General features: G+C 40.7%; 1 protein-coding gene and 2 pseudogenes across 1 annotated transcript in view; 2 read left to right on the plus strand and 1 right to left on the minus strand.

Moving 5' to 3' along the window:
* The window catches only part of LOC113197387 (uncharacterized), a 519021-nt gene that overhangs the window by 75498 nt on the left and 417641 nt on the right, over positions 1–25882 (plus strand). The gene's annotated exons all lie outside the window — the stretch shown is intronic.
* Positions 1–25882, minus strand: part of LOC144253596 (KH domain-containing RNA-binding protein QKI-like) — a 194845-nt pseudogene that overhangs the window by 19899 nt on the left and 149064 nt on the right.
* Positions 23986–24506, plus strand: LOC113176516 (ADP-ribosylation factor-like protein 5A pseudogene; annotated as a pseudogene).

The raw sequence follows: 25882 nt of genomic DNA on the forward strand, positions 1-25882 counted from the left end.
TTTGAGAAGTGAGGTTATTGGTGATGGGAAATAACTGCTCAATTGGAGGTCCCTGCAAAGTCTCTAGTACTCCGGCACCCAGTAGATATTGTCCATTTCTTGGAAGTACTACAGCATTTTTCTATTCATTTACTTTACTCATTTGAATGCATTTCCTCTGCTGTATCTCTGGATTTCCCTGTGTACCTGGAGATCTATGTGCCCCTTGTCCAGATCATCATTCTGTTGATCCAACTTTGTTCAGGGAACTGCATATGTGTCATGTTAACCATCTTGTCAGCCACCAGATTCCTCTTCATGGCCTCTGTAAGAGTTGGGCACACACTTGTTGGAAAGCCACATGTCTCTCTACAGGAAGGTGGAACATCTTCAGGAGCCTATAGTTGATGAGGCATTATCTATGCAGATGTTAGATGTTCCTGAGACTTTGTTCCAGAGGAAGACCCAGATTTTGGTATATGGGGGTATGTCTAATTGCAGTGGTTGGGATAGATGTTTGCAGCAAAACACCCAAGGGCTCAACCAAATCATGATACTTGGATGGTATGTTTCCTATTTACTTGAAATGGCAAGTATATAGAAATACTCTGTGAGACACATGCACTCAGATAATAGGAGATAAACCATAAGAAGATTCTTTTCCTCATATTGGCAAAAATGAATAGGATCTAGTTGTTTTTAGCATTCTGACCTATCTTTCACAAAATAAAAGTACATTATTATATCTGTACTTCCACCAAGAAAAAAAAGAAAAGTATTGGGGGTGAATTATACTTCTGGAAACAGCAAATATGCACTGGGGATGTTGCTCTGATGCAAGTATTAGGAACAAGAAAAACTTTGCAGTTGTCTAGTGTTTGAGTCCTAGAGCAGGAAGTTCAGCAGCAGGTGCAGGTGAAGGTGTCACTGATGTTGTAGTTTGTCCCTGGGTCCAGAGGACTCTGCAATATAACAGGAAGGTATGATGGGAACAAGAACCTTGTGATTATGTCTTCACATAGGAGAATCCCAAAGTAGACTCTATGGGTTTTGTAACAAGGTCATGGCATTTATAATGAATTAATATTTTTTTCAAAAGGTTTATTGTTGTGCTTGCTTACACTAAAAGCCATGTGTGTTCCGTGTGTGTGTGTGTGTGTGTGTGTGTGTGTGTGTGTTGGGGGAGGTACTTAACCACTGAGCCACATTTCTAGCCTATTTTTTTTTTGAGACAGGTCTCACTAAGATGCTTAGACCCTCACTAAGTGCTAAGGCTGGCTTTGAACTTGTGATCCTTCTGCCTCAGACTCCTAAGGTTCTGGGACTACAGGTGTGCACTACTATGCCTGGCTATATGTGCTCTTTGTTCTCACCTGGAATAGGGCCATATTGTTCTCAGATAGAAATGGTCTGAGTAGATCAGCACTCTCATGCTGTGTCCACAATTCTACTGTGCTCATCATATTTTGTCTTTCTCAAGAGCAAGTTCTCAGGCACAGAATGTCTAAGATTGGGACCAGCCCTTGCCATTTTCTCCATTGAAAGGCAGGAAAGAGACAGTCTCATGCACAGACAAGGCTCTATGGAAATGTTTACCATCCCAAGAACCTCTGACCTAGGCTCTGCAAAACTCTAGAATAAAATGACAAGATTTCAGATTTAAAATGCAACTAATTCTGTGAAAGAACCACATTCACAAGGGATATGATCCTTTTCTGTAGTTTGGGCTACACTGAGAAAGTAATTGAGCAAGTTAAGACCAAGATTTCATTCACCATTCATAGGGCATGTGAGAATGAGAGTCTAGTCTGAGTGGGTAGATTCTTAACTCATGTCCACATCTGTCTGTGATACTGCATGTAACTGAAAATTGTTTCCACTGCCATAATAGGTGGCACATTAATATTCGGCCTCATCCAAAGCCTACAGCCCCCTGATGGTCAGGGTGGCTGTGATTCCTGAGTTAGAGCCAGAGAATCAGTCAAGGATTCCTAAGGGCTGTTGCTATCCCTGTAAATGACCAGCATAGGTGCCTATGATAGCTTCTGTTGGTACCAAGAAACATACTTATCCCCCAATTTTTCTCCAGAGCATGTGATCAAGGCTGTCTGATATGAGGTCACTGACACAGAGGGAGGCTGATTCAGCTCTTAGGAGGCCACAGACCCTGCAAGGAGAGAAGTTGAGATGAGAAACATAATGAGAGAGTATCCACCAGGAGATCCACTGCCTGGCTGGTGTGAATGAGCTCCAGGGATTCCCTGGACCCTCAGAGCATCTCCTTCAAGTCCTTTGTCCATGACTCAGCTGGAGGCTTTAACTTGAACATGGAAGCAAAATGCCCCTCTATCGTGGCAGCTTGCCATCCCTCACCTTGCTCACTTATGTAAACCAGTGAGCCCAGTGTGGGGATTTCATACCCACAGCCCTTGCTCTGATAGCAGGCTCCTGAGCATCTTTCCCACCTGAAGTCAGAGTCAGGGCAAAGAGGTCCCAGATCCCTGGGCTGGGTGATTTGGTTGGAACCCTATGGCAGCACATGTTCTGTAAGTGAGGAACCAAGGAGGAGAGGAGCCCAGGTGGTGGAAATGCACCTTATATTGCTTCCTGAATGCCAGGTTGGGATGGTTTCCTACCAGGGATCTATTATCCCCTTGCTGGAGAGAGGTACCCACTATGCAAATCAAACTGAGCTCAGAGATATTGTTCATGAAATGTGGTTTCCAGAGCAGAGCTCAGCCACCAGGGACACAGAAAGTGGCCGGGTAGACCTGAAAACTCAGCCTCAGCCTATGGGATATTCCTTTACAATTGCCACCCCCCATCATCTGGGCAACATCTCCCCCCAAAAAAATTGTAATCATAGATGATTCTTTCCTCAGAAGGGTCTGGAGGTCATTCTATTAAGCAAGTGATTAAAGCATGTGCAGATGGAAGGATGCCTGTATCAGTGACATACTCTGTGGTCTGGTGCAGATTGGCCATATGATTGCATGTAACCATCAGAAGTGTGTTGGGTACATTCAGAGGGAGCAATAAATATGAGCTACAGAAATTAGTGAGGAGAAATCAGCATTATTGGATCTAGTGGATGGGCAACCAGCATTAGAGCTTGTTGTCAGGGTGTCCAGCCTGACTCTGTGCCAGGTGTGCCTACCTCACTTGTCCTGTGCCTCTCAGATTGGTGGCATTTGCTTGAATGTAAGGAGCTATAAGAGGTCCAGAACAATTTAGAGGAGGACAAATTTATTTTGGCTCAAAGTTTTACAGGTTTTAATGGTCTGCTGACTCCTTCACAGAAACATTACAGAAGGAAGGCATGATGTAGAAGAATGAAACTAGAAATTAGTGCTCTATCTGATGTGCGAGTGGTAAAAATTTACTCCTAAGATTTAAGCTCTCTATTCACCACACTAATTGTTTCTTTTGCTGAGAAGAATCTTTTTAGTTTGAATCCACTCAATTTATGGATTCTTGATTTTAATTATTGTGCTATAGGAGACTTATTGAAGAAGTTGGGGCCTGATATGACATGATAGAGATCTGAGCCTACTTTTTCTTCCAATAAAAACACAGTGTTTCTGGTTTAATTCCTAGGTCTTTGATCCACTTTGAGTTTTGTGCATGGTGAGAGATAGGGGTTTATTTTCATTTTGTTGCATATGGGTATCCAGTTTTCCCAGCACCATTTGTTGAAGAGGTTATCCTTTCTCCAATGTAAGTTTTTGGAGCCTTTGTCTTATATAAGATAACTGTAATTATGTGGGTTAGTTGTTATGTCCTGTACTCTGTACCATTGGTCTACAGTCTATCTTGGTGACAATACCATGCTGTTTTTGTTACTATTGCTCTGTAGTATAGTTTAAGGTCTGGTATAGCGATGCCACCTGCTTCGCTCTTCTTGCTAAGGATTGCTTTAGCTATTCTGGGTCTCTTAATTTTCCAGATGAATTTCATGATTGCTGTTTCTATTCCTATGAAAAATGTCATTGGAATTTTGATTGGAATTGCATTAAATCTGTATAGTGCTTTTGGTAGTACGGCCATTTTGACAATATTAATTCTACCTATCCAAGATAAGGAAGATTTTTCCATCTTCTAAGGTCTAGGGTATATAAAGAACTCATAAAGCTAAACACCAAAAAAAAAAAATTCCAATCAATAAATGGGCCAAGAAACTGAACAGACACCTCTCAGAAGATAACATTCAATCAATCAACAAATATATGAGAAAATGTTCACCATCTCTAGCAATTAGATAAATGCAAATCAAAACTACTCTAAGATTTCATCTCACTCCAGTCAGAATGGCAGCTACTAAAAACATACACAGCAATAAGTGTTGGTGAGTATGTCGGGAAAAAGGCACATTCATACATTGCTGGTGGGACTTCAAATTGGTGTGGCCAATATGGAAAGCAGTATGTATATTCCTTGGAAAACTGGGAATGGATCCACCATTTGACACAGCTATCTCACTCTCTCAGTCTATACCCAAAGGACTTAAACACAGCCACATCAATATTTATAGCAGCACAATTCACAATACCTAAACTGTGTGAAATTCAGTCTGACCATATGGGTCTTGTAGTAGTGGCACTTAATCACTTATAATTAATATAATTTATAATATAATTTGTTTAAATATACCATAATCTCTTCACTTCCTATTTTCTCCTTAAGGCCAATGTTTTTCTTTTCATTTTTCTCATTTATCCATTCATTCACTTGTTCATTCATTTTGATTTGTTTTTTTAAAAGTGTATCCCTTTTATCTATTCACTAGCTTAAGTGATGGTTGATATTTGGATTGGCTAGCCCACATTTCCACAATGGTTTTGTCAAAACACCTGTATAGATGCTGACTGAAGTTGTTTTTAGTATGTGATTTGCATTTAATCAATCATCCCAGAGTAAAGCAGGTTGTCCTCTATGATGTCCCCGAGTCTCATGCAGAATGAAAGGCCTTTAGAGCAAATAGTGGGATTTTCAAAGTACTGTCCTACTGAATTCAGACTCAAGACTTGGACTTTACCTCTTACTGAATTATCATGTTGCAGCCCTGCCCAGCTGATGTAGATCTCACCAACTATAAATATCACATGAATCAATTCAACTGAATATTTGTCTCTCTGTGTGTCTGTTTATGTATATATGATCTAGTACATCTATCCAGGCTTGCACTGCTAAAATGATGTTTTGATTATTATAGACTGCATATATAGTGCAGGTTTCATAGGACACAGTGGAGCTGAAAAATTCTTATCACCTTGTTGTATCATCCTGTCCTAAGATTAAGTGCAACCCATTACTAGTGTTTATGGTGAGAATGGTGTAAACAATGCTACTTTGCTGCCAATCATGTAAAAGCATGACATAATTATATGAAGTAGATAATACATGATAATGATAACAATTACCTTTGACATTCTCTGTGTATTTATTATTCTACAGTTCTCATTGTTAGAGTGTACTCCTTTAAATATAAAAATGTTTAGTGTAAAGCCATCTGTTGTGCTATGCTTACACCAGACTCATACCTCTCATGCATACCTAGTCTCTCCAGATTGTGAGACTGTTGCACTTCCCCCTGCACCATAAGAGCCTCTACTGTCTCTTGATTGCTTCATTTTTCTTCTGCAGGATCCAATCATAGCCCAAGAAGCAACAGGCTTCAATATATGTTGTATGTAAATTATAAAAATGTTATAATATTAGAATATAATGTATGTACCATAAACATTCAGATTCCATATATGTTTGGTTGTAACAGATGTGTACCATCTAGATTTGTGTTAAGTGCATAGTATGATGTTCACAGAATGATAAAACTGCCTAATGATGCATCTCTTAGGATATACTTTGTGTAGTATATATACATATTCTCCCTGCTTTTAACCCTCAATATTTTTAGATTCTGCATCATGAGATTCCACCAAATATGCTCTGTATTTTCTAAAAACGCTTCTGTATTGAAAATGTTAAAATTTCCCCTTTTCCTGCCTTTATTAATCCCTGCAAATAACAAGAAAATATTACAGAAAAAAAAAATTGGATCTTTATCTATAATTTCTACTTACCTATTTTATCCTATGTCTTCTGTCATCTGTCAATCTATATATATCTATATATACCTTATTATGTGTCTGCTATGTCTCCTATTAATTCTGTTTCCATGGAGAACACTGATAAAAACAGCATACCATCCGTAACATTTGATGTTTAAAAGGTTTTAATGGTACTATTCATCTTACAGTGCATATATATAATTGAACAATATCTACCTTCAAGTGATATCATATACTTTATATATGAATAAGAACTTCATAACATATTCTTCATTCCCTACTTGGTTTATAATCTCCATTTAAGACAGTCTAATCCAAATGTATATTTTCATTAATTTTTCTTCAATGATTTTTTATGGATGAAATAATCCAGAATTATCTCTGATCTGTGATCACAATAACAGATATTTTTCTATTGTTTTGTGTAAATGTATTTGTCTATATTATGTCATTTCATTCTATGAGGGGTTCTATAGTATTGCTGTGAGAGACTGTGAGTTTTTTGTGGGGAGGTTAACAAAAATTGATAAGAGGAGTGATTTGCCTCTGAAACAACTCCTCTTTGACTTTTTATTTTGAGGCATGGATTCACTACACTGTGGAGGGTCTCAACAAATTTCCGAGGCTGACTTCAGACTTGTAATCCTGTTGCCTCGTCCTCCTGAGTCACTGGGATTACAGTTATGTACCACTATGCCTGGATGCAAATGAATTTTAATGTCTGAAAGTTTCATTTTGCCTTAATTTTTGGAATATAGTGTTATTGGTTAAATAATTCCAGGTTGTCAGATTTTTTCCTTCATATTATAAAGGTACTGCTCCCCCTGTCTTCCTCTTCTGTTTCTGATAAACAATTTGTTGCTATCATCAAGCTCCAAGTTCCCCTTCAATGTTGGTTGAATCAGGTGACATCATATGTGGTGGCACCATTTACTTCATGTTTCCTGGGATTGATTTTGTTGAGTTACTTGCTTGTTGGTTTCTGCTTTCCACAATTGTGGAACATTTTTATACAATTGTTTCTTACTTTATCTGGTTATGCCCCAACTTCACTCTGCCTTCTGGCTCCAATCACATACATCAGGTTGTAAGAAGCTGTCCCCAAATAAACTGATGTCCTGATATTTATATTTTGTTGCTTATGTTGGAAACAACCATTTGCTTTATGGATTCTTCACTGTTTCTAGTCCCATTTAAACATGTGTTTGTTCCCTTTCTAGGACATCTCCCTTCCCATAAGGAACTAGCTAGCAATGGTATCTGGGACATTCTCTTCCTCCTGTTTTTATGCATTGGAGTTGGACATGCTCTTCTTCAAATGTCCTGAAATCATATTTGGCTGAGGAACACATTTCAGACCCCTTTGTCTCTGTGAAGGTCCTCAGTGACATGGTTGGGCTGAACATGGCTGAGCTCTGGAAGAACAGCAGTCAGGTTTTCTCCAGTGAAGAGGATCCTGTCACTGAGCTGAGGTCACTCTCATAACCAGAATGTGACCTGAGGACCGAGATTGCCTACTTCATTCTGCAGAGTGTCCTAAATGTGGGTTTACACTCAAGGCAAAGACAAGGCTCTGTGTGTCCCCTGTCTCCACCTAAACACATGAGCTATAGCCCTCAGGGAAGATCTGCCTGAAACTCGAAGGAGAGGCAGGGAGAAGGGTGCAGGCATCTTTGGAAGTGCCCAGGATAGATGGGTTACTTCTGGCACCACTCCTGTACAATAAGAGAACATGTTCTGGGATTGGGGAGGATATCCAGACAGCTTTCCTGGAAGAAAGACAAGAGGTATTCATGTTTCAAACACTCACATGGAACTACCTCCTAGATGGACCTTGGTGTTGTCTCCCAAGTGACTTGCGGGCTCCTCCAGAGCATTTCCAGGGTAAAGCCCCCACTGTTTTCAGGCTCCTACAACTTTGAATTGATAACTGCAGAATGTGGTAACTGCATCCCAGGCAAGGACTATGACCTCGTGACTGGTTTTGACCCCCTGGATGCACATTCCCCTGGTCTTTCCCTTTTGCTGCTCCAGCCTCTTTCTGGCTGGTCCTGATGGTAGCTCTTCCTCTCCCTGCTGGTGGAGGAGCCTAGGAGCAGTACCTCCCACCTTGAGGTGACTAGAAAGCCCATATTCCAGAAGAGGGTGTGTTTAGTGTGTCCAGCCTCACTCTGTGCCAGCTGTACACACTTTGCATTACCAAACAGTGCAGAGCAATGGCATCCATGAAGTGCAGTCAGGGGGAGTAGCATGCTGTTTCCTTTACCCTGTCCCAAGGTAAAATTTCCATTCCTGATTTTGTTTTCTGAGGAAAAAGGCAGAGGGCTTGCTTCTCATCTCTTCTGAAGAAAGAGAAAAGTCACAAGGAATATATGGGAAACTATGACTATTGAGCCAAGTTCCTGTGTATTTGTTGGCCCATGGCAATGAGAGCTGCTGCAGAGTCAATAGGAGCCCAAGATGTTTCTGTATTAAAGCTTAGTATTGTCCTCACATGATCAGTATCATCATCAATTTCTATTACTAATGTTTCTATTTCTTCACAAACTTCCTTGTTCATGGTGAAGGATCTGTAAGCTAGCCTCAGCTGCTCTTTGATACAACTGGGCATCTCCTCCTTGTTAAGACCCAGAAAGCTCTGAACCAAAGATGGAAAAATCACAATGCATGTGGATTCCCTTTCCTTGAATTTCCTCTGAGGTAGGACAAGAGATTCTAAAACCTTGGAATCCTATTACCCAAATAAATAAGACAGTTTCATTGCTTTGTATCATTTATATTTGAAAAATGTATGTTTTTCAAATATAAATGATGTTTTACATCAGGTAATGTTGACACTCAGTTGGCCATGAAAAGAGATCAGTAATGTCATGGAGAGAAGATGACACGGTACCCTGAATTCAGGTCCTAGTTCCTTTAGGGGAAGAATGGGGAGGTGGAAAGTTGAGTGTGAAGCCAGGCCCAGGGCTTGTGTTTCACATAGCCTCCTGTCATACCAGGACTGTCACTGGGAGTCTAATTCAATCTTCAGGTTTTTGATGAGAGTAGGTACTGTGCCAAGGTTAGAGCTAGAGAACCTGTCAGCAGTGTGGGTCTGCTCTGCTGGGCTGTGCTATGCTGAGCAGGGCTGGCCTGGATCCTGCTGGTTCTCTCTGCATTGTTTCCAGTTCCTGCCTCTCCTGAGCAGGTGAGTGATAAGAGTCTCAAGGCCACCTCTACTAAGGGCAGCTAAGACAGAGGAGACCTCAAGGCCTCATTCTCAGGCATTTACCTCAGCAGTAGACTGTGGATTGATCTCAGAGACAAGTAGGAATCAGGGTGCTGTGGGTTTTCTCCTATGGATAGGATCTGGGTGTAGGGAAGGGAAGCCTTGGAGTAAGGAGAGAGGGAAGAGAGATCATAGAGTTGAGGGAGCAGTGAGGATGGTGGGAGAGAAGCACACTCTGCAGATGGAGTAAGGGATCTGAGGATGTTGCTGGTGAGAAGCTGGATCAGGAAGGCACAAGTTTTCGTCCATGGCCCAGCCCATGGAACCAAAGACCTAGGAGATGCATTTCCTTCATCTGGACCCTGTACCCAAAACCATTTTGGGGCATCCTGACTTGGTCATTTATTCTGCAATTCTGGGGCAGCTGACCCAGCACCTCTCAACCTTATAAATGGTGATAGTGGTGGTGGTGGTGGTGGTGGTGTGTGGGTAGAATATCACCTACCCTAGGATATCACAATGTCCTCCCTCTCATGATCACTGCCATCCTCAGTGAGTGTGGCTGGTAATGAGCCTGAGACCACCTGTGTCAGCTTCACTATTGGACCATGTCAGAAATGTCCAGGATAAAGAGGCAAAAATGATAACTAGATTACTCTTTGCTTCAAAGCATTCCTGAAAACCAACTGTCCACACAAGGTAGATGCTCTGAGTTCACAGTTGTCACCTGGCGTAATTGTTTTTTATCAAAGAAGGGGTTATTAACTAAGACACACTTAATGACCTTTTGTTATTATTCCATAGATGTGACCAAATTCTGGGCAAATTACCAAATTACCAAATTACCAAATTCTTATTGGTAAATCCTTCAGGAACTCATTCAAGTGCAGGCTCCAAATCTCATAATAACGTACACTGATGTTCCTCTTCTGAGACACTAAAAATGACAGTGTCTGAGGGTTACTCTGTGTAGTTCTCCTGCACTTTGTGATGTCTGATACATAGTTTCTAGAATCTTAGGGAACTGGCAGTTTGAAACATTCACAACATCCTGGTTAACATAGTGGAATTACCTGAGCCTGGAGAGGTCCATGAGCCAAACATACACTTTCTTGAATGTAAAGGAAGGGGCAGGATTGGAAACTGGAAAATCAGTGTGACCTCACTGGGAAGCAAAATGGGAGTCATGCAAGTAGCAGTGTTTCTTCTCAATTACCCATCATTGCTCACAATAATAGCCTTGCCCAAATCATTTACCAATCTGATGGTCAGGGTTGCATTATTCCTGAGTCGGAGGCATAAAATCAGTCAGGGATCCCTAAGGACCTGTTGCTGTATCTGTAGATGACCATCCCAGGACCTGTCCTGGCTTCTGCTGTACCAGTTCATAAAAGAACTTCCAATGCTGTTACTCCCAGAGGTGTACCTAACAGTCTGTCATGGAGCCACTAAAACTGAGGATAGCACAGTCACCTTGTAGGAGGTCAAATATTTTCAAGGACAGAAATGGAATTGTGGGTATGACAATAAAACAACAGTTGCAAGAATACCCCCCCTAGTTCTGGATGGGATCCACTGATCCTGTACCATCAGGGTACCCCTCACACTAATCTCAGCACCAGTGGTCCATGAGCCTGGTGAGTGGAAGTAGCTTTTTGATAGAGGAAAAAACTTGTCCCTTTCTCCTGGCTTCTGTAGCCCCTCAGGTTTACCCTACCCAAGAATCACAATGCAGGGATTTCAATCTCACAATCTCCATCCTGGAACAGTCTCCTGAGCATCCTGCCTACCACAGACATGGACCTGTTAAGCTGAGGCAGGCCAGACTGGTATCAGAGCCATTGCCATATCTTGAGTATTTGTGCCTCCTCCAAAATTATGATGCAACTTAATCCTCAATGCAACAGTATGAAGAGCCTCACATTTAAGGAACCCATAATGATTTGAGGGGCCCTCTCACATGGATGTGATGAACGCCAAATCAAAGGGCCAGGCAACACTAATTTGGCCTTGGTTTGGTTCCATCTCTTCCTGAGTGTGATATGCAGAAAGAGGAGCCCTTGCCAGGAAATGAATTTGCTAGTACCTTAATTATGGATGTCCCAGTCTTCCAAACTGCTTTTTAGAAATAAATTTCAATTGTTAATAACCAGATGATGTTATTTTTGTTATGGCAGCAGGAGTGAACTGCAGAAGCTCCATCTACTGTACAATCAGTAACATGAAAAGACTTCAGGGACAGGATGAATCCTGGGCAGATGCTGAAGGACTTCCATACTTCCATGGACATGCTGGAGGTGAGTTCAAATTCAGCAGCATCTTCTACAGAATGAACAAGATGGATGGGGGGGGTGGAGAGGGATCATTGTTTCTTACCTGAAGAAAGCTACAGGTTGCATCCATAGAACTGGAGTGACATGGAATCAGCATATTGTCAGCTGACTGGAGCTCTTTTCCATCTAAACAAATGTCATAATGAATGGTTAAGGAGTGTCCCAATGACTCTCCTTGTTTTTAGATGTGAAACAATATTGTAACCCACACCTCACTGCATCAAGAAAAGAACTCAAAGAGAGATCCCTAAAACAACATGGCAATAGTACAATTCAGGGGCAGCCACTAATCCTGCTGCCTGAAATTGTAGATAAAAACTTATTGGATCACAGTCATGTCCACACTCTGATTTATCCCTTCAGTTTCATTTATCCCTTGAACACACCTATGATTGGTCCCTTCAGCTTCGTCTCCCTTCCCTGCCACCAGTCTATGTGGGATTGGAGCATAAGAATTCCCAAGAAAATATCCAAGGAATCTACAATGTCATGAAAATGTAATCATATAATTTCCACTTACTTGAAGTGGCAAGTTATGTAGGGAGATTTGATAAGATGCATGAACACAGGAAAAAGCAAATAAGTCATAAGATTCCAGCCCCATATTATCAGAAATGATTAGGGTGTCATTGTTTCAAGCATTCCGACACATATGCCACAAAAGGATACTTTATTCTAAAGTATATTCCCATATAAAAGAAAAAGGAAGACTATGGTCAAGCAGGTTCTGGAAATAGCATATCCACCCTGTAGATATGGAATTATCCAAGTATCAGGAACAAGGGAACTCATGAAGGATTTTCAGTAGTAGGTGGCTGTAGCACAGATGAAGGCAGATATTTTGGCTCTGGGATCCAAAAGTCTCTGCCATAGATAGAGAAGTAAGATGGGACAGGAACCTTGTGTACCTGTCAAGCCCTCATATGAGAATCCCCAAATTTGGAGATATGCAATGAGAAAATGCCATTTTTAATGAAATGAAACTTTTGGAGGGGGTACTGGGGATTTAATCCAGGTGTACTTTACCACAGAACTACTTAGCAAAAACAACAAAAAATAAAACTAGACAAAAGTAAATGTAAGTGATACTATCTATGGAGTCAGGCACCTTTTTATTTATAGCCACAAATGGCATCCCCCTCCTTACCAACAAGAGTAGCTGTGGGGTCAGTGGGAGCACAGCATATATCTGGCAGGAAAGCTCAGTAGTGTTCCTTCTATCCTGGTCATCATCATCACCATCATAACATCATTTATATAGCTATGTTCTTTATTTCATACCACACCTAACATTTATGGTTGTGAATTCCCATATTAGCTTCAAATGCCCTTTTGATAAATCCTGGATCTCATATTTGATCAGATCCAGAAACACCTGTTTCCACCACTGAGAAAACATACCCCTGGCTGAGCCCTTTTCCTTGGTTCCCTACAGATGAAGAACAGGAAATTCCAAGACCTGACGCTCACTTCCTGGACCCAAGAAAATCCATATTTAATTAGTAAGACTCCATCATGACTTTGTGACATGTATGTCTGAAAAACAAGTTTTGTGAGGTCAACATAGGTGTCTCCACTCCACATTTGATGACACTGAGACCTAGAGAGCTTCAGTTGCTTATAGGCATAGATACCAGCATTGTCAAGGTCAGAAGTTGACCCAGGTGTTATGAATTCTGGTTCTGGGCTCTCTGTGGCACAGCATGACCAGGTTGGAAGAGTAATATTGGGCCAGGCCAGGCCACAGCAGCTCACTGCTGCCCCCAACCATGGTCTGGAGGTCTCCAAGAGGCCTGTTCATGATGTGAATGATAGTTTCCAAGAATTGTGCCCAGGTTAAAGCTGGAGAATCTCTGTGGAGTGAGGTAGCTGCTCTGTTCTTCAGGGTTGGCCTGGCTCTTGCTGGTTCTCTCTGCAGTGTCTCCTGCACCTCTCTCTGCTAAAGAGGCAGTAAAAGTTCTACTTGGGGCAGCAGAGACTTACAATATCACATAGTCTGAAAGATGATGATTCTATGGAACTTATTCTTGGTACTTTGCCCCATGAAACATGCCCAAAGCATAACTCAGGGCCAGGGCCAGAGATTTGAGTTTCTGAAAGTTGGGCTAAACCTGATTATAAGGCCTCTGTTTGTTACTTATGCAAACAGAACAGAAGAGACATTCAGATCATTATGAAAATGCTCCAGAGCTCTGTCCTCTGTCATGCTCCAATGAAAGATAAAGTTCTGAGGTCAATGACCTGAATTGAGGTAGGTGCTATTGTACATGGTTCCAGGGTAGCCATCCATCAGTTATTCTAGGGCCACACTGACTGTGAAGAGTGCATATTGGTATTGTGGCCATGGCAATAATTGGGAAGAACCACTCATTGCCTGAAGAGTAATAAACAAATTATCCACACACTTCATTTTTTCTCTTTTAGTACTGCCTGTGTTTCATTTGAATAGTAATTGTGAAACTTAAAGCTCTTTAGAAGCATTTCAGTGAACAAACAAATGATACCCATTTCTCAATATTTGGATTGCTATCTTAGTTTTCATTTTTAAAGTAAATTGTTGATTTCCCATGAATAATGAGGATGGAGCTAGACAGTATCAATTTGGTTACAAAGGATCTTTAGCTATGTAGTATATTTGAGCAGGTAAAGTCAGGTATTTAAAGCAGGTGGCATCCACCAAGAACTTAGAGGTTCTCCTCTGAGACTGGGTGGTCCTGGGGCCTACTTGGAGGTCCTGATAGGCTGGTCTAAGGCATAGGAGATGCCCACCAGGGGGCTCAGGCCAGTCCCCTGTTATCTACCTGACTCTGGAGGAGGCTGACAAACTCTGGGGTTGTTTGCTATGGTGCCCCCATGACTGGCCTGCAGCAGGGTCAGAGAATCTTCTGGTCATAACTCTGAGCCTAGTCTCCTCTGCAGGGTCTGGCAAGAGCAGAGGGAGAAGCCTGCATATGCAGAAGGGAAGGCTTGGGACAAGGATCCATGGAGTGAAGATCAATGAAGTGAGCAAAGGAGTGAGAGTGGGAGGAGCCTGAAAGTGCTCCAGACAAGGAGCTCCTGCAGGGAGGATCACACTCCACCTCAGGCAGCCATTGACCTGGTGGGGAAGCCATTTACCCAGTCTGTACCCCACAACAGCACTCCCCTTGGGGCTCTTTCACAATTTCATTTCCATCCGAAAGTAGATAAAACCTGCAGGACTGGGCTGGCTGTCCCAGCCCCTCTCAGCCTTTCTCATGGTTATGTATTGGTTTTCTTGGGGAAACCTCACATCCTCCTCCCTGTCTCATGATCACTGACAACCTCTGGGGTTGTTTGCTATGGTGCCCCCATAGGTGGCCTGCAGCAGGGTCAGAGAATCTTCTGGTCATAACTCTGGGCCTAGTCTCCTCTGCACGGTCTGGCAAGAGCAGAGGGAGAGGCCTGTGTATGCAGTGAGTCATCCCACAGTGTGTGTTGGTGCTGAGGACTGAGGCCACCTGTGTCAGCTTCAATAACTAGCCCAGAACACTTGTGTTCAAGATGATTCAGGAGTAAATACTACCTAAGCAAATCTTTACTTTAGGACATTCTAGAAAAACAGTTGTTCACAGAAACAGTTGGCTGCACTGAGCTCATAATTTTCACAAAGGCAAGTTGGTTTTTTATTAAAAAATGGTCATCCTATCTTTTTTCCCCTACATCCTTGCCAACTTTCACTGTTGCTTGTATTTTTCATAATTACCATTCTGACTGTAGTAAGATGAAATCTCAGAATAGTTTTGATTTGCATTTCTCTAATTGCTAGAATGTTGAATTTTTTCATATATTTTTGATCAATTGTATTTCTTCTTCTATGAGGTGTCTGTTCAGTTTCTTAGCCCATTTATTGATTAAGTTTTTTGAGTTCATTAGGTGCAACCATATGGAAAGCACTATGGGCATTTCTCAGAAAACTTGTAATGAAACTACCATTTGACCCAGCATTCTCACTCTTCAGTTTATACCCAAAGGACTTAAAATCAGCATACTACAGTGATGCAGCCACATCAATGTTTATAGCAGGTCAACTCACAATAGCTAAACTATGGAACCAACCTAGGTGCCCTTCAACAGATGAATGGATAAAGAAAATGTGGCATACCTACACAATGGAATATTACTCAACATTAAAGAAGAATTAAATTATGGCATTTGCCGCAAAATGGATGGAGCTCAAGAATATCATGCAAAGTAAAATAGGCCAATCCTAATAAAATGTTTTCTCTGATAATAAGTGAATGCTGATCTATTAAAGGGGAGAGGAGAGGAAAGAATGAAGGAACTTTGGATTTGGCAGAAGAGAGTGGAGGGGATGTGGGGTTGGGAAGGATGGTGGAATGAGACAGACATTATTACCTTGTAAACCTGAATTATTATGCTACTGGTGTGTCTCTGCACCATGTACAGCCAGAGGAATGAGAAGCTGTGCTTCATTTGTGTACAAAATGTCAAAATGTATTCTCCTATCATGTAAAACAAATTTTTAAAAATAAATTTTTAAAAATACCTTTAAATTTTAAAAAAAAATACCTTTGAAAGCATTGAAAGGCTAGCCATAGATTAGGGCTGAATCCCATGATCATTCACACGTTCTGGTTTCTTGATCTCTTTCAGGGACCCGTCTTTGCATTATTCGGTGCCATTTTCCCTCCTCCTATGGGAGTACACTAAGAAATGAGTACATCCCTGACCCAGAATTTATCTTCACAAGGACAAGTATGTTGGGAGTCACCCCAGCTCCAAAGACTAACTTCCCCATCCTGAGAAGAGCCACCCAATGGTGAGCCCTGCTCACTCTCCTGATCCTTACCCACCAATCAGAAAGTGTCCCATGCCAAACTGTTATAACTGTCAAACTGATCCCAGCTCTACAAATATGCAGAGCTGTTCCTCAATAAAAGGCACTTCTGAGCCTTGTCCAGTTGCTCTTTCAAAACATGTACTTGCTTTTGTGCTACACAGTTTAGTTTTGGATGGTATTTAAGAGGCATGTAAGCATTTCTTCCTGGATGTGGGAATATGGGAGTCCTTGCTCACACCTAAGGTCCATGTGCACACTTAATTGTATGAGCTGTTGGATAACATTGTTCTCAGACACTGAGAATTGGCATGGGCAAGTCAGCATATGTCACCCTATCCATGCCATCCTACAGGGCTCACAATTTTTTATCTTCTCTGGCAAGGCCAACTTATCAAAGGAAGATCAGAAATAGGTACTTCTCCTGACACACTCTGTGTTCAAATGGAGGGAAGAGAGTGTGGGTGTATAATTCAGGAACCAGGTTCTCTAGAGACACTGTCCATCCAGAAAACTGGGAACTATTTGGTTCTGGGTGAAAGTGATATGACTTTGAACTTAAAATTTCAAAATTTTTTTTTTCTTTTGGTACTGGGGTTTGAACGTAGGGGTGCTTAACCACTGAGCCACAAATGCAGACCTTCTTTTATATTTTTCCCTATATCCTTGCCAACTTTCACTATTACTTGTATTTTTCATAATTACCATTCTGACTGTAGTAAGATGAAATCTCAGAATAGTTTTGATTTGCATTCCTAAATTTCTGAGGCTGTCTTTAAATTTGCAATCCTCCTATCTCAGCCTCCGAGGTCACTGGAGTTACAGGAATGCACTTCTTCACCTGGCTTTAACAAGTCCTTCGGGATAACCAAATTTCCAATGAGTCTCTGCATTCTTCTTCTGTAGCTTGAATGTAGTGGGAAACCAGCTGAGTGAGTGGAGACCAAGGTCATGCCTGTGGCTCAGTGCATGGTAAACAGAGTAAGGCTGGGCAGGTGTTTCCTGTCTCACTTGCCTTTCTGTGTCACTGCTGAGTCACTGCCAGGTGCTCCTACTGCCATGTGCTATGGCAGAGAAGTAATCTCATCTGTGACCTGGTCCTGATGGTGGTCAGGGTGACTGGGTTTTCCATTTTAGAACCTGAAATCAGACCAAGGATAGTGTATGTCATTTGCCATCATAATATTTTCCAAGTAAAGGAGCCTGGCATGGCTTCTGCTGGTACTAATATACATACTTACAGCCAAAATTGCCTTCAGAGTGGTCATACTAGCTGTCTTACTGATGGCCAGATACTGAAGATGGCTTAGTCAGGTCAGAGGAGGCCAAGGTGACTCTACAGAGAAAAAAGGAGAGGGGGGAATTAACATTGAGGAAGTCTTCCAAATGATTTCCTGCCTGCCTAACCCAGACTTACTTCAAGGACTCTCTGGGCTTTCAGGGAGCCCCCTCCCATCAGTGTCAGTCCATGTCCCATGGGCTGACTGGAGGATGGTGTTATTGAGCAGGTGAGCAGCAGCTCCTCTCTCCTGGCCCTCTCAGATTCACAGCATCAAGTAAGCAAGTGTAGGGCTGAAATCCTGAGCATACTGCCCTCACAGTCAGGGTCATGCTGAGCTGAGAGCCAGCTCCAGGCTGGTCCCAGAGCCCTGGGCTTCATGGGTGGGTCCCTTGAGGAAGAACCTGTACAGTAAGAGATAAGCCCTAGAAGGAGACAGGTACAGACCATGGTAGAGGTTCCTCTGAGTCTGCATCCTGAGGCCTAGGCTGGGCTGGCTTCTCCAAGTCCTCTCTTGTTCCAATCTAAGAGATTGCTGCCCATTATGCAAATTATCCTTAGCTCCAGGCTGTTGCTGGAGGGGATTTTTGGTGTGCAAAACAGCACTTATCTACAGGGGACAGAGAGAGGAGGGACAGCCCTTCAGACTGACTGTCAGCCCTTAGGATGCTTCTTCATGGTGTGGTCCCCTAACTTCTGCTGACAAATGCTGCCTGGACTGCATCTTCTTAGATGGACTCTGTCCTCAGGAGGGCCTGGAGGTCATCAGAATCACCAGGAGATTGAAGCACATGCAGGTGGGAGGACACCTGCATGACCCAGGGACTCTTTGTTCCAGTTCAACAGGCTCTCATAAGAAAGTATTACATCTTTAAATGACATCTACTTAAAGTTTATCATTGGTTCTGTCATTCTGCAGGGCAGCGTGGAAATATTCCAACACACAAGGTAGAACTGGATAGTACTAAATTATTTCCTAGTAGAAACATTGTGAGGATGATTAATCCTGAGTCTTCACTCATCTCTGCTCAATCAGAATAATAAATGAAAATCATAGACTAATGCCACCTTTAAACACCTGAAGGACTTTGCTCAAGGTTGGGTTATATCGCCATTTAATTCATGCCCCTGTCCTCTATAGCAATTTGATGAATTCCGAAAGACAGAAATACATTGTCAAATGTTCAGATGGATATAATTTCATTGTCCATTTCTGCACCAGCTGTGGAATGTGCCAGAGCAGTATACTTTTCTGCAGGTACTTGGTATAAACCATTGATATGAAAGCCAAGTTCTGCATTCCTCTCAGAGAGTGAGATCTGAAACAGTGTGCATTCCTGTGCAGTGGACAAGAGCACACATGGTCATTTTATTCTCTCAGATATGCTGACTCTCCTTTCCATGTTGTAACACAGTACATGGGGGCTTGGACCATGTGGAAAACCCGGGGAACTTCCTAGTCTCTATGTTGTCATGGTAATTGTGCATGAAGTGACAAGTATATCAAGAAATTTGGAGATTATGAAGGAAACCATAATATTTTTTGCCACATTAGCTGAAACATTCTGGCTTTAGGTGTTCTGATCATTTTGAGTCATCTCTCATAAAATAATGAATAATGTTGTAAGTTTCATCTTACAACATCGACCCAGAAAGAAGCACAAAACTTATGACTATGATATCAGAAAATAATACATTTCAATATCGGGGATGTTGTTCCTATTCACATATTACAAACAGTAAAATTGCCAAACAGATGTGGTAGCCAGATAGGAAGGCTCTGTGGCATATCCCACAATGTTCTAGTTGTCCAACTATATAAGTCATCCTAACCAGTAGATAGAGAAAACAGTGATGATAACAGAAACATTGTCTTTAGACTCAGGCCCCATAGGAGAAACACCAAAGCAGATCACGGGATTTTGGACTTAATGTGGATCTAAAATAAGAACTATACACCTTTTGAAAAATGTATCTTAGTGTTTTCCCAGGTTTTCCCAAATACAGGAAAATGAAATATCAAGTGACCAAACATCTAGAAGCGGGAGATGCACAAATCATGAGGGCAGGCGGGCCAAGTCATGATCATTGTGCACGGTATGTCAGGAGCAGAGTTGAGGCTCAGTAACCTACAGGTAAGCGGTCCTCAGCTTATGTTTCTATTCTGTACCCCTTCCTCTCTCTGAATTCCCAAGTGGGTCCTCTAGGTGGTGCCATCTTCCTGCCTGAGAGTACTCCGAAGGAACTGTTACCTGAGCACTGTGGATAAAAATATAATGAGAGCCTCTTATGCATTCTAAAGTCTGGTAGCTGAATTAATGACAACTCGATTTAAAAAAAAGAGATGTATAATTTTTTAAAAATAATACATTCTATGTAACTAAAACACATGAACAACAGTATCATTTACACAAGGAATTGGTGGAAACCAACTTATGATATGGACAAAAGTCCACAATTGAAGTAAAAGAGTGTTAATTAGCATTTATAAATCTAAAAAAGCTGTTTTTCAGCATAAGAATCAAATGTAATTTTTAGCTATTCAAAGATACAAGCTAATAATAAGAAACATCATTTACAAATGTTTGAAATATACCACCAATTTTAGGTGTCTGTTTTTATCATTTCTTTTTTACAACAGAGAAAAAAATTTCTTGTCAAATTTCCTTTGTATTTTCACAGGTCATGAAGATGCCTGTGTCTTGTGTAATGCTGAACAAAGGGAAAAGAAAAGGATCTAAATGATCAGGTGCCCAATGGTTCATTCTGTCAGTCAGCCTCCTCCCTAAAACACATATCATTGCTCAGGAAAAAAAGTGTCCAAGGTGGCAGGGATAGAGATTTCTCATGAGGTTATCAATGGGTATTTCCATTCACAAAGATAACCTGACAGTAGCCACTGTTCTATGTGCATGTGAGAGATAAAAACAAACAAATAAAAAACCTCTGACTTCCCACTTCCCAAAGCATCATCCTCTGTGGATAGCAACCAGATACCTGGGAACACATCTTTTCATTATGGCAAGGCAGTCCTTTATTCTTAACTACAATAGAATTTACTCTGAACAGGGCTGGTTTTTTACCTGCAATGCTTACTGTAAAACTACTATCTGTGGACTTACAGGATCCCTCACTTGCAGTCATGATATTAAAAACTCCTGGGCCTTTTCAGCACAGAACTCAGTTCACAGCCAATAAAGAACTGCAATTGTGGGAGAGAAGTGGATCTAGGCAGCAACCTCTGAAACCTCTACAGCCTAGAAAGGAAGCAGCGACAGAACACTTGACCAGAACTTAATATTAGACAGTTTGATACATAGAGGGACCTGAGGTTTGGTTACCATAGCAAAAAATAAGGACAGAATTCTTTGACCCCATACTATAATGAGAATGGGGTTATGGGGGAGACATAACAAAGAGAGAAAGAGGGAGAGGAAAAGCACATATACCTACTTACTTAGCAACATCTGGAAAGAATAGCAGATCAAGTTAAAACACAACAGAACATCAAGGACGGTGAAGAGATCAGGCAGTTTGGCCAAAATTGTGGACTGAAAGCCATATAGGCTCATATTCATCTTGTCGAGTCCACAGCTAGCTAGCCTCTCTAGAAGAATCAGTTCAGCACAGCTTCTGCCCACCTCCAGATGGCAACAAATAAAACCAGAAGTAATGCCTCTGAAACTGTTTCAGTAATCTGTCTAGAAGAAACTTGTAGAAGGATCTCTGCTAGCCAAAATTGACTAAAACTCCCTCCCCCTCAGTGTGGACAAGGGGTATTAGGTGAAACAGACCTGAGAGCTAATCACTCCTGGAAGAGTTAACCCTGACCCAGAGCACAACTCAGCCTTTGTAGGAGTCCAGATAAATATGGGCCAGCTGACATCCTACCCTCATCCCAGTGACAAGTAAACCCCCTATGAGCTACACTAGCCAAGATGGAGATCTTTGAACCAGAGATACCCCACAGAAAGCCTATCCCCAAAGATTCCACAGTTGCACAGGTGTTTGGATAACACTGCCCTGAGAAGATCATGGTGGCAGAGCAAAAAGATGCCTTCAATTCATGACCATGAAGTTGAGAATTCAGAATCAGGTGAGCTAGCAGGTGATAGAAAAAGAATTTAGAAAGTTCATAGTTGAAATATTCAGACTCTCTAACCCAGTCACAGAGATGGCACTCCAGTGATCTATATCAGCCTGAGAGGAGGCTTCTGTGTCACAGACAACACATGAATAGTTTGTATTCACAGGCTTTGTGGTTGTGGACAGCACTCCAGGGGAAACCAATCAGAGGGGGTAAGCACAAGTGATTCCCAACCTGGGGCAGTGGGAGCTCAGACACAGGTGGGCCAACTGATACCATATCCCATCATTGGGATGGTATCCCGGCAATCTACATCAGCCATGGGAGAGGCTTATGTACCAGAGTTGCCCCACAGAGAACCTGAAATCACATGTCCCATGATTGCACATAGTCACCAGGCTCTATGACAGTTTAAGGAAGACTCAGAGGAGGGGAGTGAGTGCAGAGCATCCCACAGCAGTCAGCCCAATAGCCCTCAACCCTGCATCCTGTGCCCCTGCATCAAAAGAAACAGCCAGCAGACAGCATAGCGTCCACCCAGCACACAACTTCAGGTCTCTGGACTGATGAACAGGAACCAGCTGTTATGAAATCCATTGAACCAAGGAAATAGCTCCAGTCCCACAATACCTCTAGGAGGATCCAAAGCTGAAGAGTGATGGGAATCTTCTAGAGATGCCAAATCTTGATGAAATAGAAATTAAGAAGACTCAATAAGAATTTTCAACACCCTGATATGAATTAGTATGTGTGTGTGTGTGTGTGTATCCCTTCATTTTTATTTGATAGATTAATCAATTTGATTGTATTTCTTCTAATGTTTAAAGAATTAACTGGAACCATTCTGTTTTCTTAGCTTATGCATACACTTGCTTCTCTTGATCCCCCTTACCCATTTTCCTTTTATGTTAATAGAAATTTCCTTAAATCCCACCACATCCATATTTTTTCCTTTTTTAACCTTAGTATTTTTTCTATCTCCCCCCAATTTATCTCTCTTCCCCTCTTCTTTACTATGTAATGTAATAGTAATTTTGCAATCCTTAGCAATTAATTTCTCAATAAATTTCATATCATTACTATGATTTTATACCTGGGGTAGAGGAAATGTAAAGAATAGTTTCACCTAGTTTTTATTTCTCCTGAGGTTAATTAGTATATGGTTTGTTCTGAAGTGATTGTATAAACAATGTTTAGTGTCCTCTCTCAAAGTGGTGCTGATGCTAAGAACAGCAGAGGGTACACATTGAGTGCAGTAAGTGTAAATTCTTGGATATTCACCCAACCTGGTTCTCTTAAAAGAAAGCAGCTCATGAAATATTCATTTGTATGAATATAAAAACAACAATCATTCCACCAGATAGATAGACATATAAGTGAAAAAGTAAAGGAATAAACCATCTCCAAATAGCCCACAACACTTATCATCAACTGATCCCATTGACATCACAGTGGAGGAAATGATAGAGAAAGTATTTAGAAAGTTCATAGTTGAAATATTCAGTGAGCTAAAAGATTTAAGGAATGAACTAGAGAAAAAAATACAGGAAGTATTTCAATAAAGAAATTTATTTCAATAAAGAAAGATATTCTTTAAAAGAACCAAATGGAAATACTGGAAGGCTCAATAAATCATTTTTAAAATCCTATGGAAACCATTAACAATAAATTAGACAGACCACTTTGAAGGCAGAATGTCAGGTTTGAAGACAAAGTATATAATCTTGAACATGGAGTCAACAACAAAGAAAATATGTTAAGTAACCATGACCAGAATATTTAAGAAATCTAGGATAACATTAAGAGACCAAATCTAAGAACCATTGGTGTTTCCAAAATTCAAACTAAATGAATGCACAATCCTTTCAATGAAATGCTAAGAAAAATTTCCAAACCTTATGAACTAGAAGAAAATCCAGACTGCAGTCACCCAAGAGGAACTAGGGGAGGACAGGGGCCCATGAATCTCATGAAAAACAAAGTGGTGGCAATTTCCAGGAGCAGGTGGCAACAGCAGTGATGACACCTTGCTCAGATCAGATGGCCTGGGCTTTAACCTATCTCTTGTTCCCTGTAAGAGGAACAGTCACCAGTGTGTAAATAAAACAGCAGCAGAGGTGGATGCTCCAGTGCACCTCTCTACCCTTTAGTCTAAGCTAGGAAAGGACAGGCCAGATGGCCCAGGTAGCTGGAGGGGGTCCACTGCACAAGAATGGGAATTCTCTTCACCAGGATATAGAGGCAATTCAATCATCAGGGTCACAAAATTATCATTGTAGTGTTGGACAATGCAGGAAAAACTACCATCTTTATAATTTTCTATGAAAGAAATTGTACATACATCCTCTACAATAGAAAGTAAGGTAGAAGAGATAGTTATTAATGATGTACATTTGCTAATGTGGGATATTGGTGGCCAAGAATTTCTTTGTTCTTCTTCGAATACTTAAACTAACATGGACTTCATAATAGTAGTTGTGGACAGTACAGACAGAGATTTCTGTAACTAAAGAAGAACTCTACAAACTATGAGTGCATGAGGATGTAAGAAAAACTGGATTACTTATTTTTGTTAAAAAACGTGAATGCATGACTGTAATAGAAATCTCCCATTTTTTGAAGCTAGCTTCTTTTAAAGATCATCAGTCACCTATCCAGGCATGCTATGCTCTTACTGGTGAGGGATTATGCCAAGGTCTTGAATGGAAAATGTCACAATTTAGGATTAGATGACATTTACTGGACTCTTCTCATAGAATTTGTATAAACAAAGTTCTGGACTTTACCTGAAAGCTGCAAAAATTCATGGTTTAGATATATTTGTAATAAATCGATTTAATTTTTTTCTATAAGAAAAATTAAGACCATGTATTTGCAAAAAATATGAAGTCTTACCCTGCAATTTATTTTCTCATTGGTTCTTTCCAAAGTACTTTAAAAAGCTGTAACTGACATTTTTTTCATAATGAATCCTCTCAAGACAGTGTATAGCTTGTGGTAAGTACAAAGGAAAAGGAAGGTGTTGTGAACTTTAAGAGCTTTATATTAATATACCCCTCTCTGATTTGTTCTCTCTTGTTCCACTAAGTCAAAATACAAATCAGCACATACTGTTTCCAATATTTTAAAATGTCATGTTACTTATGAAAAAAATGCATTTTGCTTAAGATTGTGTATATATGATATAAATATCACAAGTTCAAGTTAATGGCTTTATGTTCCAAAGAAAAATAAATGACACAAAAATTAGTAATTTCTCTAATGAGAAAAGTACTGGCATTGGTGTTTTTTGTTTGTTTGTTTGTTTTTATTTTGGTATCAGGGATTGAACTCAGGGGCCCTTGACCACTGAACCACATCCCCAGCCATGTTTTGTATTTTATTTAGAGACAGGGTCTCACTGAGTTGCTTAGTGCCTCACTGTTGCTGAGGCTGGCTTTGAGCTCGAGATTCTCCTGTCTCAGGCTCCCAATTCACTAGGATTATAGGCATGCACCATGGCACTCAGCTTTGGCATTGGTGTTAAATGCCGTTTTATATTTTCCTGTATGCTCTCTGTATTATACTAACCACTCCCCATCCCAGACCAAATCATTGAGCTTCTCTCAAAAAAAAATGATGCAGGAAAAAGCTTGACATTGTATACCTATTTTGTTGATCAATAACACACATGGAAACATGTAATCTAACTGAGTGAAATAGCTGTCAAACTCTTGGCTTTACCAGGGGACAGAATTGCACACTGAGCCTTTATCAGATTATTCCTTATATTGGCCTAGATTACTAAATACATTGTTAATCCATTTATCAGTCAATAATAAATTGTAATTAAAGCTATCAAGTGATTTTTTAATTACAACTATTGTATGAAACATATCTACCCAGAGAGGTAGCATTCTATAAATATTATTAAATAATTTAGCTACATTCTTTTAAAATATTAAATTATATATGTCAGGTAATTAAAATAAAATTGAGAGTACAAGTCATAAAAATTTTCCAAGCAACATTTTCAACTTTTTAATTTTCAGATTTCATATTTCTTATTTTAGAAGATGGAATACTTTTGAGTCTTTTTGTTTCTGTAAGTTTTCTTGTATCTTCGTTCA

Source organism: Urocitellus parryii, chromosome 3, assembly GCF_045843805.1.
Source record: "Urocitellus parryii isolate mUroPar1 chromosome 3, mUroPar1.hap1, whole genome shotgun sequence".
NCBI classification, from domain to species: domain Eukaryota; kingdom Metazoa; phylum Chordata; class Mammalia; order Rodentia; family Sciuridae; genus Urocitellus; species Urocitellus parryii.